Raw genomic sequence first — 16,103 nt, 5'->3', positions numbered from 1 at the left:
TTGCCCTTGTTTCTCTCTTCTCTCCTCCTCTCCCTAGAAAGCTAGTAAGTCTCAAGTTCCCAGACCCTGCCCTGACCAGCTTGGCTACGCTCTTCCGATCTGTCCGCGAACCAATGCCCCCCCCTCAGGCTGGCCCTAACAAAGAACAGCACCAGCTCCCTGTTCCTTACTATACATTATTTGCTGGGCTTTTCTTTATATACCATAGCAGTAAAGATTTGCTTTCTTTCCCTCTTCCTTTTATTGTTTTAATCTCTCTTCTCCAGGGCAGGGTCTGGGAACTTGAGACTTACTAGCTTTCTGTGCTTCGCATCCATACTTGTAAGGTTCAGACAGAGTTAGCCATGTTTCATGACTTAATTCTCTGGTTAAGAGTCTGCCTGAAGCCCTCAGGACATAGTTCCAGGTCATTAAATTTCTTTTGTCTTCCTTGTATTCCTTGGCGCCTCCCGGGTTTCCTTTAATTATTTCTGTCTTGAAGCTCCCCACAACTTTTGTCAAGTCTGGCATAATATGCCTCACAATCTTAGAGTGAAATTCCCAAGACCCTTCCTTACTAGTTATCCTTCCCCTCCCTTCATCAGTAGGCTCTGAGGTCGACTATCTGTGGGGTCCTCAGAATAAGATAATTGCATTTTTACAAAAAACAAAAACTATACAGGATGAGAATTGCTTCTTCCTAGTTTGGGACTAGTTAAGTCTGTCCCACAGTACATAGAATCATAAAATAACTGAATCTAAGAGTCTGAAGGAACCTCAGAGACCATATAATCCAAAACTTTACCAGTATATAATTATCCTTAAGAAGCAATGCCTGGGTATTACTCAGTGTGACATTCCAGCCCAAGTGTGACTATACCATCACCTCCCTAGTCCTCCATGCTTAGAATCACCTAAGGGTAAACTTAAAACCTCATGATTAAAATCACAAGTCACTTAACCTTTGTTTGCCTCATTTTGTTCAACTGTAAAATAGGGATAAAATACTAGCACCTACCATGTGGGATTTTATGAGGATCAAATGAGATGTTTGTTTAAAAAAAAAAAGGACTTAGCACAATGCCTGGCACATAGTAGGCACTAAATAAATTCTTATTAGCTCCTTACCCTTTAACTTTCTACCCATCAGTCCATTTCTGCCCTCTATTCTAAGCAGAATAAATTCAATCCCTTTTCCATATGGCAGATCTTAGAATGTTTGACAATAACAATTATTCTTCTTTCACTCAACCAAGTCCCTTCTTTTCTGAGCCAACTACCCCCATTTCCTCAATCAATGATCATGGTTTTATTGTTCACTATTCAATTTGCCTTATTCTGGACCTTTTCCAAGTTATCAATATTTTTCCTAGAATATTCGAGTGTTACCTTCTTCCTAGACACCATGCTTCTATTAAAACAGCATTGGGTAACCTATATCAGATTGTTTGCTGTCTTGGGGAGGTATAAAGCCAAGAACAAGCAACATTCCAGAGGACTGCTGCTGTGAATAACTTTTAAGGTTCTGATTACACAGTATAGAGAATGCTCTATTTATTTAGTAACAAATTAAGGCAAAACATTCACAGAAAATCAAAATACAACATTCACCATGTTATAACTTAACAATTTAACACTAAAATGGCCACATAGTTTTCACCAAAGTAGTCACATAGTTTTAAACAAAGTACATTCATTTAGTAACTCAATCATTCTTTTTTATTTTTTTTTTATTTTTTGCTTTTTTGGAGGGGGAAGGGTAGGGCAATTGGGGTTAAGTGTCTTGCCCAAGGTCACATGGCTAGTGATTTTTGTGTTAAGTGTCTGAGGCCAGATCCAAACCCAGGTCCTCCTGACTCCAGGGCCAGTGCTTTATTCACTGCTCCACCTAGACCCAAACTCAATCATTGTTAAGGAGGCAAGCCTCCTTAATTGACACAAAGTACAGAGGTCAAAAGTTTTCTACCCCTAGGTCACACTGTCTTAATCTCTTCAATCAAAAAGTCTTCTTTCTTCTTGATTGGAGATCAGTTTCCAATCATCCTTAATTAGTAAGTCCTTAACTCAATCATCTAAATATAAATGTCAAAGTTTTCTTCCCCTAGTTCTTCCTACTATGTGCCAGGAACTGTGTGCCTAACTACACTCATTGACAAGAATATTGTAGGAGACTTTTGTCAATTGCCTCAATGAAATTCAGCTATATAGTATGGTGACATCCCTTGATCTGACTATCTAGTAATCCTGTCAAAAAAGGAGACTAGGTTAGTCTGGCACAACCTGCTCTTAATGAACCCCAGCAGCTGACAGTGATCACTGCTTCCTTTCTAAGGACTCAGAAGCCATTTATCTATATCCATTCTAGTATTTTTCCAGGAATTGACATCATACTTACCAACCTGTAGTTTAAAGTTCTTGTCATTTTTGAAAATCAATAAAAAAACCCTTCCATTTCCCACAATTCCTCAAAGACCACTGATGACTGTTTCATATCTGCAAGGTCTTTCCGTATCCTAGGAGGGCATTCATCCCAACCTTGTAATAATGAGACAAAGTAGGTGTTTTCTTGAACTTAGTTTAATTTAAAAGCCCTAGAGTCAGGGACAGAACTACTAAGTTAGATTGACTACCTGGTGGTGAAGAGAAGCAAAGGGAAGAAATCAGAAAAGGCTTCAAGGAAGAGGTCTGAGGATTTCTAATGAAAATGTCTTTGGGAGTAAAAGTAATTTAATCAAAATATAATTCCATGTGGCAAAGAATACATGTTGGTGTAGAAATAGTTACATAAAATGATGGATTGTCATTTATATTCATTGTCTTTTCTTTGATGGAATATTGAGATGAGTTCAGATTTCCCAGTACTGTTATCTGGAATTTTGGTCCTGTAGTCATAGCCACAGTATAGCTCTTTGGCTTTTAGTGGATACAGCACTGGACCCGGGGTCAGGAGGAGCAGAGTTCAAATCTGGCCTCAGAAATTTGCTATCTGTATGAGTCTGAGCAATTCACTTTATCTGTCTGCCTCAAAGTCTTCTCATCTACAAATTGGGCTATGATGGCACCTACCTCCCAGGGTTGTGAGGATCAAATGAGATAATATTTGTAAAGCTCATTACAAACTTTAAAGTCATGATGATGACGGTGATGATAATGTGAAGGGAATTAAGATTTTATAATAATCAATATGATATGTGTAATGAATATACTAATAGCCTAGATTTTTTTAGAATTGCTTTTTCCAGCCAGTGAGTCAGATTCACAATGGAGCTCCAACTGATCGATTGAACTTTGACAAGGCTCACAATCACTGGCATCCTCGTTCCTGCATACCTGAAGTGAAATGAATCAAAGATTGTAGAACCTGTTCCTGTCACAGAACTCTGGTCCTGCGACCCACCAAGTAACAATCCCCAAGGACTCAGACAATATTGCTCCCATAGGACTCCAGAATTGTTGTATTGTCTTCCATTTGTGGGTTTCTCGTGGGAAACCACTCTGGCCCTGGAAACAATTATTTGTAATCCACCTCCCTTCCCACTTGTGATTTATGTATATAATCCCTGTCTTTACTTCAGCAAGGTGGAATCCTGATCAGGAGAATTTCTGATTTGCAAATCTGTTCCTTATAATGAAAATAATGAATTAAACGGCTACCTAATTACTGGCATTTTGTCTCTAGCCTGCAGTTTTGTCATTCTCAGGTTCAAGGCTGGCTCAGTGAAATCCTGTTAACAATGATGAGCATGGTGGTGGTGGTGATGATGGCTGCTCAGCCCATGATTTGATTGTTCTCTTAGAGTTAGGGTTAGAGTTCTCTTAGAGCTCCTGGCACTGGATGGTATTCAGATCCCCAACCCCACAGAAAAGTAGCAATAAACCATAGACACAAAATTTCAGTGCAAATCCCATAGGAGCATAAGTTCAGAGGGAGAAGAGATCTTATAGGTCATCAATCCAATCCCCTCATTTTACACTCCTCTCCCAGCCCAGTGCAATAGAACTTTCCTGTTGACCTTCCAGGTTGTCCTGGGCTGGAAATTTGTTTCACTCTTATCATTTTGTGGGGTTCTCCTGCTCTATAATTTGTTTAGGGTCATTTTTTGCAGGTACTTGGAGGGGCTTGGGGGAGAGCTCAAGCAAGTCCCTGCTTTTACCCCACCATCTTGGCTCTGCCACTCCTCATTTTACAAATAAGGAAATTAAGGCCTATGGAGATTAAATGAGTTACCCAGAGTCACACAGAGAATAGTAAGTGTCAGAGACAGGATGTGAACCGAGGTTATCTGAACTCCAGATTAATTGTTCTTTTTACTCCAACAAAAAAACCTTAGAAATCACCCAACTGGGACAGCTAGGTGGCACAGTGAATAAAGCACTGGCCCTGGAGTCAGGAGGACCTAGGTTCGGATCTGGCCTCAGACACTTAACACAAACACACAAAAATAGCCGTGTGACCTTGGGCAAGTCACTTAACCCCAATTGCCCTCCAAAAAGAGGGAAAAAAAAAGAAATCACCCAACCCCAATTCCCTCATTTTATAGCTAAAGAAACTGAGGTCCTTAGAGGTTGAATGACTTGTCCACAGAAGCTGACTTGGGACCTGGTACTAATTAGTGACAGAGCTGGGAGCTGTCTTTAATTATTATTGGCAGGAAATGGAAATTATCTCTGTCCACAGGACTTAGATCACAATGCCTTTGGGAATCATTAGCCTTCAGAGTAAAATCAGGTCCCAGTCTTTCCTGGACATTTTTCATTCACTCATTCATCATTCATTCATTCATTCAAGGGGCATTTACTAATTATCTTGCATTTCTAGCTTGACTCCGAAGTAATATGTAATGAAAGCAGAGCAGTCCTACCCAAGTGTAGTCCTACCCAAGTTCCCACAAATTGATTTTAAATTGTTTTCTTTCTTTTAGGTGCCTGTGGGATAGGCAGGAAACCACTAAAGAGAAGGTGTGGTACCAATAAGGAGAACTCACCAGACAGCTGCCTGCATGGTTCAAGGGCTGACAGAAGCCAAAGATGGTTAAGTGGGATAGAATTAGTCAGGAAAGGCTCTGTGGAGGAATTAAGTATTTAGCAGAGCCTGCAAGGATTGCTATGCCACAGATTGGATTGGTGAGAGGAGCAGGGAGGAAATGGGTTGTGCTTCCTTCACTTAGCCTAACTCATTAAGACAATCAGGCAATTAAACACCTACTATGTGCCAAGAAGAATGCTAAACACTTGGAATACAAAGAAAGGCAAAAACAGTCCCTGCCCTCGAGGAATTCCCAGTCTAATGCCTGGTATTCTACAGCTGCAAGTGAGGGAGATACAGAATCAGATGAGATCCAGATACCTCCATTTTTCTCTTATCAAGCAGACATGTTATTTCAAAGTCCATTTGTATCACGCTCATTACTCTGGTCAGGACCAAACGTACAAAGTCAATGATGTTGGGTGCCACGCTACAGTGAGTAAAGACAAAAGGCCAGAGGAAAAGATCTCCAACTTCTTTTGTGAGCAAAAACCTGACTGGTTTCTTACAAACCCACCATTGCTACAAAATCTATTCTCCTGTGAATTGGGAGGCTAAATCCTTTCTATTCTTCACCAATCTGCTTTCTATCCCTTCACCTTAACTGATACATGACTTCTAAGAACTGGTGAATTCTGAGTACAGATTGAAGTTTACTTTTTTTCACTTGCAATATGGCTAATATGGAAATATGTTTTGCATGACTTCACATGCATAATTGATATCATATTGTTTACCTTCTCAATGGGCAGGGAAAGGACTGGAGAAAGGAAGAAAATTTGGAACTCAAATTAAAAAAATAAATGTAAGTCAATAAAGTAGATTTTTTAAAAACTGAAATACAGCTTTCACCTGGTAGTACCACTTCCCTCCCAACCCAATCTTCTCCCTCTATTCCCCAACTCACAGTCAAGGAATAGAAGTCAGCATACTCCTTGTTCTCCAGAATCACTTCCAGGCCACAGGTTCAACATTCTTGTCTCTATCACCTCCAAGATCTCTCACTCTCTCCCATAACTTCAACACCTGATTCAAAGTCATTCTCTGCACCCCATCCCTGTGGTCATCCTTAATATCTACCCTTAATGATCCCTCTAATATCTTTTTCCTTAGGTTCCTCCACTTGGCTTCAGTCACCCAGAAGACCCAAGGCCACACCTTATATCTCACCATTACACCTCCAAAATTTCAAACTTTGAATTTGCTCCAGTATAATTGCTGACCATAGCCTCCCATTCTTCCACGTCTCACGTTCCTTCATTCTCAATAAACTGTCTCTTTATTTTCATTAGGACCTCCAGATCATTGATTCCTTCCTAGTCTCCCAACCAATCAATACTCTTCTGATGCTTTACTTGTTTCCATACGCAGCTTGGACCCCAAGCACATCCATCTCAATCATATACTCATAACTATCCCTGAATTCTTCACTCCTTGATCTCCCCCATATTGACTTTGTTAATGTCAAACTCTGAGTTAACCTCACCTTCTTCTTTCTCTTCCCCTACTCCCAGAGTAACAAAGATAACTGGAGAAAGTCACAAAATCAGGCTGACTGCTATAATATAAATTCATGTTATCTGACATTTGCTGGGCTCTCACTCCTGCTAGATGATCTACTTATCGATTATTGACTTTCTTTTTACTGAATTCCCCATAGTAGCTAATTCAAACCCTTCTTACTCTCATGAGGCCCCTAATAACTTCACCCCTTTGTATCTAGAGAGTCTTTGCATTAAGAGGCAGTGAGCAGAAGTATATGCCAGGCCTGGGGAGCCACTTGAATAAAACACAGAGGCAGAAGATGTAAAGTCATGAATGGGGAAGAGTTTGATTGGATTGGGTCCTGGGTTTATTTATAGGGAACAGGGAAGGAGCCAAAAATTAAGAGAGATTCAAGATAATAGAAAGAGAAGTAATGACTGAAGGGGCAAGTCCCTGAAAAAACTAGGAGGGAGTGGAATCAAGAGTAGAAGTGGACAGGGTGGCTAGTTGGTGCACTGAATAGAGCACCGACCCTGGAGTCAGGAGGACTTGAGTTAAAATCCAGCCTCAGACACTTACTAGCTGTGTGACCTTGGGTAAGTCACTTAACCCCTCTCCAAAAAGCAAAAAAAAAAAAAAGAGTAGAAGTGGAGAGGAATATCCTTGGCAGAACAGGGAGCAGGGCTACTTCTTCAGTAGAGACTGGAACAAAGGGGAAGAAAAAGAGATAAGAAAGAGGGGTTTTGAGGTGAGGAAGGGAGAAAAGGGAATTCTTAATGGATGGCCTCTATTTTCTCAGTAAGGTGTGATGTCTTCTGCTGAGAAGGAAAGGGGAGGAGGTGAAATAGAAGGTCTGAGAAAGTAAGAGGAAAAGAAGAAGTTTAGAGTAACAACTCTGGAAAATGTGATAGAGAGCCAGTCAGTATTGACATACAGCAGTGAGGACCCAGATGAAATTAGAAAACATGAAGATGATCTAGATTCTGAATTAAGTCATTCAATAAAGCCATCCAAGATGACCTTTCTCAATTTCTCTCTTTTCCACCTCAAAATTTCTGTTTTTACCCACCCTCTCTTCTTTTAGTCCTATCCAAGAGAAATAATAATTACATTTTTTTTGGAGAGGGGAAAGCAAGGCAATTGGGGTTAAGAGACTCACCCAAGGTCACACAGCTAGTAAGTGTGTCAAGTATCTGAGACCATATTTGAACTCAGGTCCTTCAGATTTCAGGGCCAGTGCTCTCTTCACTGAACCATCTAGCTGCCTCAATAATTATTTTTCTTCTTAGCCAAGACTAACCCTCCATGTGTATTCTCCATCCCATCATCTCTCATTTCCTCCAGGGTCTTGCTCCATCATTTATTTTATCTGCCTCTGGGAACTTTAATATTCTACTCGCTATTGGGACCTCCCTCTCTTCCTATAAAAATGCTTAATGGCTTCCATTATTCTAAAAATCATTTCATCTAATGCTACTGCCCTCTCAACCTAGCACCTTACCTCTTACTTCCATTTACTGCCAAACTTATAGAAGGATAGTCTTGCATTTGCTACCTCCACCTCCACTTCCACACCAACCATTCTTACCCCTTTGCATGCTACTAGAATTATTCCTCTAGAAGTCATCAATGGTCTCATGGTCATTTAAGCCAATAGCCTTTCTACAATCCTCATTCTCCTTGATATCACTGACTACTCTTTCTTTGTAATTTTCTCGACCTTTGGCTTTCAGGACAGCGTATTTTTCAGGTTCTCCTCTTACCTGTTTGGTATCTCTTCTTCCTCCTTTGTTGACTCCTCTTACTCCTTTTGTCCCTAAATGTACTCACTGCCCAGGGTTCTGTCCTTGGGTTTCAAAGCCTTTTTCTACCATCTCTTGGCATTCACTTGTCATGGTTCCAAACATGACCTCTATTCATAGGAGTCCCTAAATTGTTGTCCTTGCCAGGCCTCTTACATCTTCACACCTCTATTTCTTTATTTTCTTTTTTTTTTTTTGCTTTTTGGAGGGGGGAAGGTAGGGCAATTGGGGTTAAGTGACTTGTCCAAGGACACATGGCTAGTTTATGTGCTAAGTGTCTGAAGCCAGATTTGAACTCAGGTCCTCCTGACTCCAGGGCCAGTGCTCTATTCACTGTACCACCAGCTCCCCCTTTTTAAATTTCTTTTTTTTTTATCAATTTATTTATTTCTTTTTAGTTTTCAACATTCATTTCCACAAGATTTTGAGTTACAGATTTTTCTCCCAGTCTTTCCCCTACCCCCACCCCAAAATACCTTGCCTACTGAATACCTCTTCCCCTAATCTGTTCTCTCTTATATCCTCCCCCATACCCAACTTTCTAGTAGGGCAAGATGGATTTCTATACCCCATGGCCTGTATATCTTATTTCCCAGTTGCATGTAGAAAACAATTTTTAAAATGTTTTTTTAACATTTGTTTTTAAAACTTGAGTTCCAGATTCTTTCCCTTCTTCCTTCTTGACCCACCCCCACTGGGAAGGTAAGCAATTCAATATAGGTTGTATATGTGTAGTTATGCAAAATATTTCCATAGTAGTTATATTGTAAAAGACTAACTATATTTCTCTCCATCCTATCCCACCTCCCACTTATTCTATTTTCTCCTTTGACCCTGTCCATTTTCAAAAGTGTGTGCTTCTAATTACCCTCCCCCCAAAACTGCCCTCCCTTCTATCATCCCCCCTCTTATCCCCTTCCCCCCTACTTCCCTGTAGGGTAAGATACCCAGTTGGATGTATATGTTATTCCCTCCTTAAGCCAAATGCAATGAGAGTAAGGTTGACCCATTCCCTTTCACCTTCCTGCTCTTCCCCTCCATTGTAACAGTGTTCTCTTGCCTCTTTTATATGAGATAATTTACTCTAATCTATCTCTCCCTTTCTCCTTCTCCCAATATATTCCTCTCTCACCTCTTAATTTTATTTTTTAGATATCATTCCTTCATATTCAACTCATCCTGTGCCATCTGTGTATACATGTACACACATATGCACACACTCACATACATAGTTATACACATATATACTCTCCTATACATATATATATATATACATATATATTCCCTTCAACTATCCTCATAACAAGAAAAGTCTCATGAGTTACAATGATCATTTTTCCATGTAGGAATGTAAATAGTTCAACTTTAATAAGTTCCTTATGATTTCTTTTTCCTGTTTACCTTCTCATGCTTCTCTTGCTTCTTGTATTTGAAAGTAAAATTTTCTGTTTAGCTCTGGTTTGTTCATCAAGAATGCTTAAAAATCCTCTATTTCATTGAATGACCATATTTTCCCCTGTAGCATTATACTCAGTCTTGCTGGGTAGGTGATTCTTGGTTTTAATCCTAGCTCTTTTGACCTCCTGAATATCATATTCCAAGCCCTTTGATCCCTTAATGTAGAAGCTGCTAGATTTTGTGTTATTCTGATTTTATATTCTGATATAATATTCCTAGGAGTTTTCTTTTTGGTATCTTTTTCAAGAGGCGATCAGGGAATTCTTTCAATTTCTATTTTGCCCTCCTGTTCTAGAATATCAGGGCAATTTTTCTTGAGAATTTCTTGAAGGATAATTTCTAGGCTTTTTTTGATCATGGCTTTCAGGTAGTCCAATAATTTTTAATTATCTCTCCTGGATCTATTTTCCAGGTCAGTGGTTTTTTTCCAATGAGATATTTCACATTGCCTTCTATATTTTTTTTCATTTGTTTGGATCTGTTTTATAGTATCTTGATTTCTCATAAAGTCATTAGCTTCCAATTGCTCCAATCTAATTCTGAATGAATTATTCTCTTCAGTGAGTTTTTGAAATTCCTTTTCCATCTGGCAAATTTGACTTTGTAAGGTATTCTTCTCCTTGTTGACTTTTTGGGCCTCTTTTGCCATTTGAGCTAGTTTATTTTTTAAGATGTTATTTTCTTCAGTATTATTTTTGGCCACCTTTAGCAGCATGTTGACTTGCTTTTCATGATTTTCTTGCATCATTCTCATTTATCTTCCCAATTTTTCTTCCACTTCTCTTACTTGATTTTCAAAATCCTTCTTGAGTTCCTCCATGGCCTGTAACCAATTCATATTTTTCTTGGAAGCTTTTGATGCAGGAGTTCTGACTTTGTTGTCTTTCTCCCATTCTGTGCTTTTATCCTTTTTGTCCCCAAAAAAGGTCTGATTGTGCTTCCTCTGCTTGCTTATGTTGCCACTCCATTACTTGACTTTTGAGCTCTTTACCACAGTAGAACTCCGCTTCCAGAGTGGAGAGCTTTGTCCCAAATCGCTGGAGTTTTTGCAGCTGCCTGAGCTATTAGAGGGCACCCTCTCTATAGCTCCACAAGCTCTGGCACACTGGCCACACACCCCAGGAACACCACCCAAGACCACGATCCAGATCCAGGCAGGTTAAAGCAAGAGTGATTACCCTCTGAATGGTCACTTGGTCCCCCTATGATCTGCAGGCCAGGAGCTCTGGAGTCAGCCACATGGCAGCAGCTGCAGCTACGACACTTTTTGCCCCAGGGGCAGGGGCCAAACTGCACTCTTCCTTCACCTGGTTCCAACAGAATTCCCCACTGATCTTTTACTTTCTCTTTGGCATTTTTGGGTTGAAAAGTTTGGAAACCTCCACTGCTGATGGTGATTCACTCTCCTGAAGACTCCTCAGGCCAGTTTGTGCAGCTGGTTGGGGCCACCCTGGGGCCAGAACCACTAGTGTCTTTGCCAGGCTCTCAGTCTGGTGTAATAGACCCTTCCTGCCAGCCTGCCAGGCTGCCTTTAGCAGGAGATTTGTTTCTCTCTGTCACTGTGGGTTCTGTAGCTCTAAAATTTGTTTAGAGTCATTTTTTTACAGGTATTGGAGGTGTTTGGAGCAGAGCTCACGCCAAGTTTGTGCTTCTGCTCCGCCATCTTGGCTCCACCCCTCAGTCCTCTATTTCTAGCCTCCTGCCAGACATCTCCACTTGATATTCCAAAGACATCTCAAACTGAATACGTCCAAAACTTTCCCCGCCAAACTTTTGCTCTTCCTCTTTTCCCTACTGTGTTATTAATGGTACCAGAAACAGTGGGTTGGGTGAGTTAAGAGCTGACCTTGCAGTCAGGGAGACCTAGGTTCCAGTCTTATCTCTGACATAGACTGACCTTGTGATTCAGTCAAGTCACTTAACTTCTAAGGGTCCCAGGCAACCCTCAAAGACTGTAAGTTTGCAGAATAGCTGATGATATACATTGATAAAGGGAGTTTCTTCATCAGAACCTCCTTAAACCAGTGAAATTACAAGTCTAGTGCAAAGAATTAATGGTATACCTCTCCATTAACCATGATATAAACTTTAATCTTCTTTGAATCATCCTTCTTCCTCAAGTTCGATATCTAAATCCTACTGGCAGCTAGGTGGCACAGTATCTACAGCACTGAATTTGGAGTCAAGGAGACCAGTGTTCAAATTCAGCCTCCAACAACACTCACTAGCTGTGTGACCCTGGGAAAGTCACTGAACTTCTGTCTACCTCTCTTTCCCCAACTTTAAAATGTGGATAATAATAGCACCTACATCCTAGATTTGTTGGGAGGACCAAATGATTCCTTTCCCTCTACTGGTTCCATTTGTGACATAAAGCTCTGATCTGTCCTTTATCATCTCCACCATTACCTCCCTAGTTCAGACTCTGTCTTGGACAAGTCACTTAACAACTGTAAACATGAGAGACTGAACTTATAGTGAGGGTCCCTTCCATCTTTAACATTTTTTTATCTTTTTTTTTTTTTTGCTTTTTGGAGGGCAATTGGGGTTAAGTGACTTGCCCAAGATCATACAGCTATTTTTTGTGTTAAGTGTCTGAGGCCGGATCCGAACCCAGGTCTTCCTGACTCCAGGGCCAGTGCTCTATTCACTGCGCCACCTAGCCGCCCCTTATCTTTAATATTTTATGACACTCTATTTCAATGAGCCTCAGTGTTGTTCTAAAAACAGAGCAGAGCTGACTCTTAAGATCCAGTAGAGAGGTAGCTGTTACTTACTAGCCCTTTTCCAAGGGTAGAAGTGGGTTTAGAAGGCCTTGACTAGGCATTCGACCTCTTGCCAATATAAAGGGATAAAGGGAATAAGCATTTATATAATACTTTAACAATTATTATCTCATTTTATCCTCACATCAACCCTAGGAGGTAGATGCTAATATTATCCCTATTTTACAAATGAGAAAACTGAGGCAAACAGAGGTTAAGTGACTTGCCTAGGGTCACACAGCTAATAAGTATCTGAGGCTACATTTGAACTCAGGTCTTCCTGACTCCAGGTTCAGTGCTTTGTCCACTGAGATAGGAGGTGCCTGTAGAGGCCCAGAATCTTCCCACTCCCTGTAGTGCCAGCAGTCCCTAGACCTCAAGGCAGTTGGCGCAGTATAGCTGTAAGTGCACAATTTTCTAGTTACCGCAATGTGGTGGAAGACACCAAAGTGGAGAGCACACACAGTATCACACTCTCCCTGATTCTTCCTAGAAAAAGGCACCAATCCAGCATATCCTATGACACCTCACATTGGAGGAGGATGCCCAGGGGTCTGGAACGACCACCGCCATATTGATTCTCTATAAAGAACCTTCCTTTCCTTCTGCTGGAATGTGCCGGACCATCCATATGGTTAAGGCCAGAATCCCCTCCCACTGTCTAAATTCTCTGGCTTCCCACCATCCCAGCATGAGAAAATAAGCTGGTGCCACTCGTTACCCTTTCTTTACTGTAGCCCCTGTGGTTCTGTGCCAATAGTGATGTGGTGAAAAGAAAGGCTGAACATAGGGTCAGAACACCTGGGTCTTCATCTTATCCCTGCCCCTTCTCAGCTGTGTGACCTCAAGCATGTCTCTTAACCCCTCTGAGCCCTGTAATTTTCTTACCAGTAAAATATGGATAAAAAGAGCTTCCCTCCTAATTTCACCAGGTTATTGTGAGAATCAAATGAGAGAATGTACTGAAGGGCTATGTAATCACAAACGTTAGCTCTTGTTAGAGGCATATAAGAAGATTGGGCTTCCTGCAGGGTCCCCTAATTTTGTCCTATGAAGTAGTGCAGATTCAGACTCCTGTCAGTCTGATTTTATTCCAGTCAACAGATGATTTGGACCAGAAAAGGGAAAAACAGCTGGTGTTTCTCAACAGATACATGAAGTTGGGATGAAAATCAAGAACATTGCATAGCTTTCCCTGCAAAGCTTTCATATTTTTGAATTTTTTTTCAACATAGAATCAAATCAGACGTGCAGTACTCAGCTCCTCATGTACTAAGGCTGGACTGGAATGTTGGGTTTTTTTTTCCCTTGCCAACAAAGTCAGGCCAATGATCAGAGCCTCAGACTTCTGGGGGGTGATTTCCAAGTTATGGTAATACAGCATAAGAACCCACATGTGAACTTCAGATCCAGGGAACCCAGCTTGAAAAGTCACCTCAACTTTGTGACTCTTTTGGATGCATCAGTGCAAAGGAGGCACGAAAGTACCAGAAGTCTCAGCAAATCAATTGGCTTCTCTGGACTCTGATCTGCCTGTCTGTAAAAACAGGAAGGTCAACAGGATGATTCCTAAGGCTTCTTCCAGGCATTTTCATTCTATAGTCTTCCTTCTTTTTTACCTTATAACCCACTGATACTGAGAATAAGAAGTAGGGATACAGAAGGAATGATCTAAGGGACAAGTTCCTAGAAGTGACAGGAGGGGGCAGGACTAAGGGTTGGAATTTGTGGATAGCTTCTCTGCTGAGAGTGAATAAGGAGATGGTGGTGTCTTTATCTCAGACACTGGAATAGAGACACAATCAAGACAGAGGAAAAGGATTATTAGTATGTAGGGAAGAGAGCCAACTGGAGGTTGCATAATATAAATTTTACATAATATAAAATAATAAAAAATTTTATATAACATAAAATCTGGTTTCAGATACTTACCAGCTGTGTGACTCTGGGCAAGTCATTTAACCCTGTTTGCCTCAGTTTTCTTATCTGTAAAATGAACTGGAGAAAGAAACGGCAAATCACTACTTTTGCTAAGAAAATCTCAAATGGGGTCACAAAGAGTCAGACATGACTGAAACAACTGAACAACATGTAAATTTTTAATGGATCTAGTCAGCACCACTGTGACTTTAAGACAAACTGTCTACTGAACTTCCAAGTCTTATTGAATATTCTAAGAATAACTTGCCTGCCTCTAGAATCAATTGACACACATTTGCTAAAGCCCTGCTGTGTGTCAGGCACTGTGTTAGGTGCCAGGAGAGAAAAAGACAGAAAAGAAACAGCCCTATTGACTTTACAATTAAAGTGTTTCACCACACATTTTCTCCTCTGATCCTTACAACACCCTTGAGAGACAATGGAGCAAATATCCCCATTTCACAGATGAGGAAGCTGAAGCAGAGAATGTCAGACAAGGCTTTCTCCAGTCAAGGATCTTCTATAAATTATTCCCCGATCACATTTTCAAGTTTTCAAGTTTCAGCACCAACTTACCTTGCTGAAACAATGATTTGAATATTTACAAGTCTTACAGGGAATTTTAGTTTCTAAGTCTGACTTGAAAAAGGCAAAATGAAAACAACAAAAGAAGAAATAAGAAGAAAGGAGATGATTCAAAACTGGTTCCATTTTTCCAGAAGCTGTCTGAGCCATATTTGATACTCTAAACTCAGAGTGGATTCAGCAGCCCCCTTTACTCAAGTCTTCCTCTCCTTTCTGCTGCCTGCCGTTCTGCTGAATTTGTCACCCACCTACATCTTCTAGAAAGTCCCTTTTTCCCTTCGTCATCTGAGGGCTCAGGAAACCACCAGTCTCTTCAGCCTTCCAGGTCCCACTGAGGTTATTACAATAGGTAAGTTTGGGACTCTTCCAAATTCCCCCAGCCCCCTCTGGGCCAGAGAGGCCTTTACAAGAGACTCATAATTTTCACATTGCTCCAGTTTCCCAAGCTCCAGGCAGACATCCAACATTCTTTAAACTGTTTTCCTTAGCAATGAAAGGGCTTTTTAGTGGCCCAATATAATGGCGGGACTTTCTTTTTCCATCCTCTTCTCTCTGCAGCACTCTATCCCTTTCAGTCTGTTCCAGCTGTTCTTGGCCCACCCATCAGTAAGGTTTGAAGTTCTAAAGTCTGGGCCCTACTTAGCATCTAATGGACTCAAATGTAGGCAATCTTTTCTCTTGATTTAAGACGGGGCTTTGTCCAATCGGGTGTTCAAAACTCCCAGACCAACCTCAAGATTAGAAGTATCTGGAAGAAACTGCTTTTCTTTCTTTTCAGAGATATCACTTGATTGGAGAGAGGCTCACCCTTCAGTTGTGGGCGTCTATGTTGTAACTGAGTGCGATGTAGTTAGTGGTAACAGCATGGGATTTGTACTCAAAGCCGCTGGTTTTAAATTCTAGCTCTGTGATTCTGTCCAACCTGGGCGACCTAAGACGAGGACTTACCTCTTTGAGTCTCTCTTTTATTATATTCAAAATGAGAGGTTGGACCAGGTGATCTCTCAAGGCTCTTCCTGATCTAGGTCCTGGGATTCTTTCTTTGCTGACTAAGGATACTGAAGTGGCTCAAGTTGGTCATTC

At 40.8% G+C, this 16,103-nt stretch overlaps 1 long non-coding RNA gene across 1 annotated transcript in view; it reads right to left on the bottom strand.

Moving 5' to 3' along the window:
* LOC138146938 (uncharacterized) overlaps positions 1-15,449 on the bottom strand; it is a 209,890-nt gene extending 194,441 nt beyond the window's left edge. The window contains exons 1-2 of the long non-coding RNA XR_011164655.1: positions 15,269-15,449; positions 14,448-14,513 (exon numbers count right to left, since the gene is read on the bottom strand). This is a non-coding gene — a long non-coding RNA (uncharacterized lncRNA). The remainder of the gene's footprint in view (positions 1-14,447; positions 14,514-15,268) is intronic.
* Between the last annotated feature and the right edge of the window lie 654 nt (positions 15,450-16,103).

The sequence above is a fragment of the Petaurus breviceps genome, unplaced genomic scaffold, assembly GCF_028583685.1.
Source record: "Petaurus breviceps papuanus isolate PSGF00001 unplaced genomic scaffold, PetGlider_PUasm1.0 90775, whole genome shotgun sequence".
Lineage (NCBI taxonomy): Eukaryota > Metazoa > Chordata > Mammalia > Diprotodontia > Petauridae > Petaurus > Petaurus breviceps.
The sequence above is the reverse complement of the archived record's forward strand: the minus strand, read 5'-3'. Positions and strand labels throughout refer to the sequence as shown.